The sequence below is a fragment of the Arachis ipaensis genome, chromosome B4, assembly GCF_059453495.1.
Source record: "Arachis ipaensis isolate K30076 ecotype BB chromosome B4, ASM5945349v1, whole genome shotgun sequence".
NCBI lineage: Eukaryota > Viridiplantae > Streptophyta > Magnoliopsida > Fabales > Fabaceae > Arachis > Arachis ipaensis.
In genome coordinates, this window is record NC_142439.1 from 70,276,099 (window position 1) to 70,284,382 (window position 8,284).

The following is an 8,284-nucleotide window of genomic DNA, read 5'->3' on the forward strand; positions in this document are numbered from 1 at the left end:
AGGGTTGCAGGGTTCCTGACAGCTTCTGATGTTCCACCTTCATCTTCTGGCAAGTTAAACACTTTGAGACATAATCAGCTACTTCTTTCTTTAAGCTCGGCCACCAGAACATTTGTGTCAAATCTCGATACATCTTTGTCACACCAGGATGCATAGAAAATCTACTTTGGTGAGCTTCAGCAAGAATCTTTCGTCGCAATTCTCTAGAGTTAGGCACACAAATTCTTTTCTTGTACCTCCATAGGCCACTACGATCCTATCTCACAACTTCTGCAGCTCTGCAAGCAATGGTGACATCCAGTACAGTGCTATGGAAATCGGTCCGGCTCCAGGTACTAGATCAATGCTGAATTCTATCTCTCGCTGAGGAGGAAACTCAGGTATGTCGTCCAAGAATACATCAGGAAATTCCTTTACTATTCGGATTCGTTCTAAGCTTAATTCACTATCATTCGAGCTAGCCGCTAACAGAACGTACCCCTCACAATCACTCCCGCCTAAGGTAACTCTTACAGAATTCAGATATAAGGTGTAGGACAGAAATGGTTTAGTACATAGACTATCAGATGGAATAACAACAGTTCTTTTAAAATAATCAAGGAAAACATGATACTTAGATAACCAATCTAATCCTAAAATAACTTCTAAACCATATGGAGGCAAACAGATTAGATAGTGTATAAAAGTCCTGTTCCTAATAGCGAATGGTACTTGCAGGCACACTAAACTGGTCAAAGCATTTTGGGATGCAGGTGTATGGACAATCAAGTAAAAATTCAATTTAAAGAAATATAATCCTAACTCGTGAGCAATAGTTAGAGAAATAAAAAATGCGATGCACCCGAATCATACAGTACAGTTAGAAATTGATTCTTGACATAACCTGACCTTGAATGAGAGCATCCGATTGCACAACATCGTCAATAGTGATAACAAACACTCGTCCTTGTTGTTGGGTTCTGACTGGATTTCGAGTAAATCCCTTCGGACAATCCTTGGCAACGTTTCCAAGTTCTCCACAAGCATAGCAGTTAGGTGATCCAAACTGGCAAGACCTGTTACTATGCTCTTTTCCGTATTGCTTACATGCAGGGTTTATGTAACCCTGACGGGCTCGTTTACCATTGCCTTGCCTTACTTTACCTCGAGCGATAAATAGTATTGCCAGCGGACTCATCTACCATTCTTTTTCGACAGTCTCTTGCCCGATGTGCTTCCTTATTACAGTAGTAACATAAACCTGTTCTGAACCGACAAAGCCTACTACCATGATGCTTTCCACAAGTTGGGCATACTACACCACTTTGAGCTTGGTGAGGTTGACTCTCATGTCCTTGTTCAATGTCACGGTTATTATCACTACGATTATTGCGAGTTAGAAGGCTGACATCTCGGTGGTTTCCATTCCAACACTGGAATTGACCAATGGCTTTAAAGTTGCAACCATGAGGGGCTAAATTTTGAACAAAGTCTCTTTGTGAACCCTTCCTACGACCTGCTCAAGCTATCGCCACCTTCTTTGAGCATTCTTCCACTAGTTTACTTTTATTCACTAGTTCAGCAAAATTTCGTATCTCTAGCGAAACAACAGAATTCATCAGTTCTTCTCGGAGTCCTCCTTCAATCTTAAAACACTTTCATTCCTCAAAGTCTTCTGGGTTCCCTTGACAAATCTTGGAGAAACGGCACAAGTCATCGGACTTACGGGCATACTTAGCAATAGTCATATCCCATTGTTTCAACTGCATAAGCTCCATCTCCTTAGCATCTCGTGCTGCTCCCAGAAAATACTTTTTATAAAATTCGTCCCTAAAGATATCCTAAGGAATGTCATTTTCATTATGTTGTAGCAGTCGCTGTATCCCCTGCCATCAGTACCCAGCTTCTCCCTCGAGCATATAAGTAGCAAACTCCACATGCTGTCCTTCCGAAACATGTTGCGCTCTCAGTGATCGTTCAATACCTCGAAACCAATTATCAGTGTCAGTCGCAACGAGTGTACCCTTGAACTTAGGCGGATTAACCTTCAGAAATGTCGCAAGGGTCATAGGTCTTTCAGGATGCCCTAAGTTGTTCTCATCATTCCCATTAACTTCTCCGTATTCATTCTCGTTCTCATTTCTCACTCCGAGACGTTCAACAGCCCTAGCCGCTGCTACAGCAGCTTCACGCACTACTTCAGCCACGTTGTTCATGGTAGCCATAAACGTTTCCTATTCCCTCTCGTAGTTAACATTAGGAATTCCTTCCCGTACGCCTCGTCTCTGTGAACCCATTATAGTCTTGTTCACACCAAACAATCATTGTTAAGGTGATCAGTCTTAACACTTCAAGTCAAGTGTGAACATTCTCAAAATGAAAACACAGAGACAATCATGCAACATATATCACTGGGATATCCTATACGCATGAGACACACAACAGAGTATGCAATGAAGCATAGTCAGTCCACTCCCCTGGCTATACTGGGAACGAACTGCTCTGATACCAAATTGTAATGACCCAATTTTCAATATGTCTAGATCATACCAGAAACTGAGCGCTACCAATTTGTCTTCCTAATTATTATCTATTATTTATCATATGAGCCTGATTCATTGTTAAACGCGTAGTTAATTTGTGAGGTGTATTTTTTTTTTTTGAAAACATTTGGATTAATAGACGGAATCACTCAAAATCAATTTACAAGTAATAACAGATAAAACAGTTATAAACAACCACACATAAATACATCACGAGTAGCTAGCAACATTCAGTTATCTAGCTTTTATTAGAGTATAGACCTTTAGTTAGAACACCCCTAGATATAGTTAGATAATAACTTTATACATATACATACATATAACATCCCAGGTCCTGACCTGTTCAAAGGTCTCTAAGCTGGCACCTAGGCTAGCCTAGACTCTATACTCACCTAGTCCCTCTAAACTACTAAAGCGAGGGAAAGTACGTTCTAGGTCTTCAAAACTCAAGTCAGGTGGAATGTCATCAGAAGATAGAACATCATCTGCTACTCCTCTGCACGATCAGACTTTTCCACAGGACGTCTCTCTGGTACCTCATAAAGTAGCTACACAATAGGAATCTTGTACACCGGATTTAGGTTAAAGTGCGCATACGAACGGGGGTGCAGACGTTGGCTGGTCTCATAGTTATACATATAATCAGAGAACGATATTCACCCTAGACTCAGAAGACTGCCTAAAGCGGAATCCCTTTTTGCGTACAATCGTCAGCGAACTACGGAAAGGAACTCTTACTTCCATCTGAAGGGGAAAGGGAGAGAGAAGGGGTAAGAACTTGGGAGTTCTTAGTAGGGTCGGGGTTATTAGTTACGTTCATTTATTTGGGGTCGATTAGTAGACGAGTAACATAATATAGCGAAGCAGTAAATAGAAGATAAAGATAGAAAGAGAAAGTAGAGACAACAAAAAGCAGAACACAAACAAAAGAATACAAGAAAATAAAACACAGAAATAGCATACGAGCAGACAAACATAAAGAAGTAGATCACACACAGAAAGGAATGCAACAGAGAATGATGCGCAGACAAGAATGATGCATGTCTAGCCCTAGCGCAGGCCATGAGCTCATGTGTCGGTTGGCTGCCCGCAATCCCGACATTTATCCGGTCACGAGTAATCCCGATTTCCCGAATACGATTTTCCGTTCCTAAATAAATGCGCATATAATAATAGCCGCTCATTTGAGACAGCCTCTGCTTACTGCAGGAAAATATATATACTCTGGTCTGCTCTGGGGAAGCGGAAAATAGCTGTAGGTAACTTAGTTTCCCTACAGAAGCTCTGGGTTGCATTAAGCAACTAATATATATATAAATATAGCTCTGGGTTGCATCAAGCAACTAATATATATAAATATAGCTCTGGGTTGCATCAAGCAACTAATATATATAAATATCTCTTTATATCTCTTTACTCTGTATCTCTTTACTCTATTTTAATTACTCTGTTCTCTGTATCTCTTTTCTCTTCTCTGATTACTCTTTTCATCTGTATCTATATTACTCTTTTTCTCTTTATCTCTTTACTTTACTCTGGTTACTCTGTTATCTGTGTTATTTTAGTCTGCTCTGATTTCTCTGTTTAACATGTGTATTTAAAGCTTATGTAAATTTCGGTATGAATAGTTAGCCTGTCCCAAGTATAGGTTCATTAAGTCTATACTGAAACAGTTTAACTTTTCATATTATTCCTAACCCTAGTCGCAACTCAAGGACTAACTATGTTGCCCTAGTTCGTTCGCTAGTCTCTGTCTGTTTCTCTGTCGTTAAAACGTTACAGACTTCTTCTTTGGTTTTTATCCTTTCTTTAACTTTTTATCTTTTATTTATCTTTGCCTCACTATCATGTTATTACCACTCCCTAAGTGTTTTATGAAGGTAATTATGAGATTCTGCACTTAAAGTTGTCTTTCTAAAGTTTTTACAGAAAATTGCCTTTTTCGCATTATTTTATTATTTTTATTAAAATATTATTTTTAATTAAATATTATTATTTAATATTTTATTATTATTTATTATTTTATTATTAAATTTTCGAAAATTAACTTTACTTTAACCTTTAACTTTTAAAATTCACTTTTTACCACCCGTAACTTTTAATATTTCTACTTTTACCACCCTAACTTTCAGAAATTACCATATAACCCCTCAAACACCAAATTAATTACTTCCTTGCCCTTTCCAAGATCTAAAAGGTGTTCTTCAATGTTCTTCACCACACTCAAAGTGTTCTTCATGTTCTTCATAAATTCTTCAGATTCTTTCTCTGTTTTTACCCGTTTTTCAGTCTTTTCAGCAACCGATTTTTACCAAAATTCATAATAAATTAGCAGCCACTAAAACCCCATATTTTCTACATGATTTTAATACAAATTGAACCTCAATTTAAGCTTAGGGTTTCGTTTTTCCAGCTGCCCAAGAACATGAACTTTAAAGCTTGAATTTCATCAAATTTCATCAAAATTTCACCAAATTTTCACCAAGAATCAATCATATATGCAACCAATTTTTAGCACAGCCAAATAATACAACATTCACACATCTCAAACACAAATAATCAAGATTAATTTCGTGGCACCCTACCTTAATTTGCTGCTCCAAATCCGGTTAAACTTTCAGGTGGTCCTGAAGCACTTTTTCCTCCTAAATCACATCAAGAACAACTTTAAATCCAAAAACTCTCAACTGACCAAATCTCACTCAGTATGTTAGGAAGAGATATATCACCTTAGACTTGCTGGAAATTCACGTTTCTTGGCCCTCAAGTCAAGTTAAGTATGATTCCTAAGGAAGAACAACAAGAAAACACATGTTTTGCATGATTTTCCTTGAAAACCGAATTGAAATGGGAGGGAGACAGCCATCTCACCTTATTTCTAGCCTTGATATGTTATATGGTTATGTAGAGGAAGAAGAGAGGATCATTTTGGTGAAATCGGAATTTTGATTTGAGTTTTAGTTCAGAAGAAATCAAGCTTTGAAGATTAAGTGTTCATGAAAGTTTCTCTCTTTTCTCTCTTGTTATTTTCGGCCAAAATGATGAAATGAGACAGCCTTGGAGGTCTTGGGGGTGTAAGGTGAGTTGTGATTGGTTGGCTTGGAGGTGGATTAAAATAATATTAAAATATCTCTGGTGTACAACTACTAAAACTAGGTGTATCGGAATACTCTTAAAAACATCTCTAAAAATTATTTTCTGAGCTACTAGGATAAATGACACTAGTAACATATTTATTATGAGAATAGAGCATGTATGATGAGGCCTTAGCATTGCTAAATTCATCAGAGAGTGTTGGTGCTAAGCTGCACCAGTAAACCGTAAACCTGGTTAAACCGATTTTCTGTTTTTAACAAAAATAGACCAGGTAACCTTATAATATCATTCAAGCATGTTATAATACTAATATAATGATAATATTATACTATTATCTCTCTCCTCTCATGAATTGAGTCCGGTTCGTCAAACAGAGACTATTTACGAAAATCAAAATCAAAACTGCCAACCGATACGGTTCAAAAACTAGGTTCTTCCCGATTGCATTATCAAGCTTGCCTCAGAGGAGGTTCTAGCTTAAGGATGACATAATGATAATGAGGATTGAGATGCTTGATGATATAACAGAGGTGTTCCCTTTACTGATCTTCCGGAGAAATCCGTACTTTCAGAAAAGATCTCATGTACTCGAAAATCAGGGTTGTTACAGATTCGACCTCACTCTTTTGTGAGTTATTACTTGACTACAATTCGGTATACTTGCCGAAGGGAAATTTGTTAAGAGACAAGTTTCCGTGCTTCAGTATGCTCCTCAAGAGAGGCTGAAGTACTAGCTGTATAGTCCAACCGCCGTCTAGCTTGCTGATGAGCGGATAATTTATACGCTTTTTGGCATTGTTTTTAGTATGTTTTTAGTAGAATCTAGTTACTTTTAGGGATGTTTTCATTAGTTTTTATGTTAAATTCACATTTCTGGACTTTACTATGAGTTTGTGTATTTTTCTGTGATTTCAGGTATTTTCTGGCTGAAATTGAGGGACTTGAGCAAAAATCAGATTCAGAGGTAGAAGAAGGACTGCTGATGCTGTTGGATTCTGACCTCCCTGCACTCAAAGTGAATTTTCTGGAGCTACAGAACTCAAAATGGCGCGTTTCCAATTGCTTTGGAAAGTAGACACCCAGGGCTTTCCAGAAATATATAATAGTCCATACTTTGGCCAAGTTTAGACGATGTAAAAGGGCGTTGAACGCCAGTTCTATGCTGCTGTCTGGAGTTTAAAGGCCAGAAACACGTCACAAACCAGAGTTGAACGCCAGAAATACGTTACAACCTGGCGTTCAACTCCAGAAAGAGCCTCTGCACGTGTAACATTCAAGCTCAGCCCAAGCACACACCAAGTGGGCCCCGGAAGTGGATTTATGCATCAATTACTTACTTCTGTAAACCCTAGTAGCTAGTTTATTATAAATAGGACTTTTTACTATTGTATTAGACATCTTGGGACGTCTAGTTCTTAGATAAGAGGGGCTGGCCATTTGGCCATGCCTGAACCTTTCACTTATGTATTTTTAACGGTAGAGTTTCTACACTCCAAAGATTAAGGTGTGGAGCTCTGCTGTTCCTCATGAATTAATGCAAAGTACTACTGTTTTTCTATTCAATTCAACTTATTCCGCTTCCAAGATATTCATTCGCATTTCAACCTGAATGTGATGAACGTGACAATCATCATCATTCCACCACGAACGCCGGAAAGTCTAAACCTTGTCTGTGGTATTCTGAGTAGGACTCTGGGATTGAATGACCGTGACGAACTTCAAACTCGCGAGTGCTGGGCGTAGTGACAGACGCAAAAGGAGGGTGAATCCTATTCCAGCGTGATCAAGAACCTCAGATGATTAGCCGTGTTGTGACAGAGCATTTGGACCATTTTCACAAGAGGATGGGATGCAGCCATTGACAAAGGTGATGCCTCCAGACGATTAGCCATGCAGTGACAGCGCATCAGACCATTTTCCAGAGAGGATAAAATGTAGCCATTGACAACGGTGATGTCCTTACATAAAGCCAGCCATGGAAAGGAGTAAGACTAATTGGATGAAGACAGCAGGAAAGCAGAGGTTCAGAGGAACGAAAGCATCTCTATACACTTATCTGAAATTCTCACCAATGATATACATAAGTGTTTCTATCCTTATTTTCTATCTATTTATTATTTATGTTCGAAAACTCCATAACTATTTTATATCCGCCTGACTGAGATTTACAAGGTGACCATAGCTTGCTTTATACCAACAATCTCCGTGGGATCGACCCTTACTCACGTAAGATTTATTAGTTGGACGACCCAGTGCACTTGCTGGTTAGTTGTATCGAAGTTGTGAATGAAAAACAATTTATTCAGATGTGCGTATAGAGTTTTTGGCGCCATTGCCAGGGATTGTTCGAGTTTGAACAACTGATGGTTCATCTTGTTGCTCAGATTAGGTAATTTTCTTTTTGTTTTATTTTCAAAAATTTTTCAAAAACCATTCAAAAATTTCTCATCTGTTTCCGAAAAAAAAAATTAAATCTTTTCAAAAAAATATTTTTCTTCAGAATTTTTAAGAATGAATTCTAGAGTTTCATGAAGCATGTTGAAGCCTGGCTGGCTGTAAAGCCATGTCTAATTCTTTTGGATAGGGGCTTCCAACCATCAGCATAGAGGCAGGTTAATTGGAATGTCAGCCGTGGCATGTCTGAGTTACATACTAAAGCTTGGCTG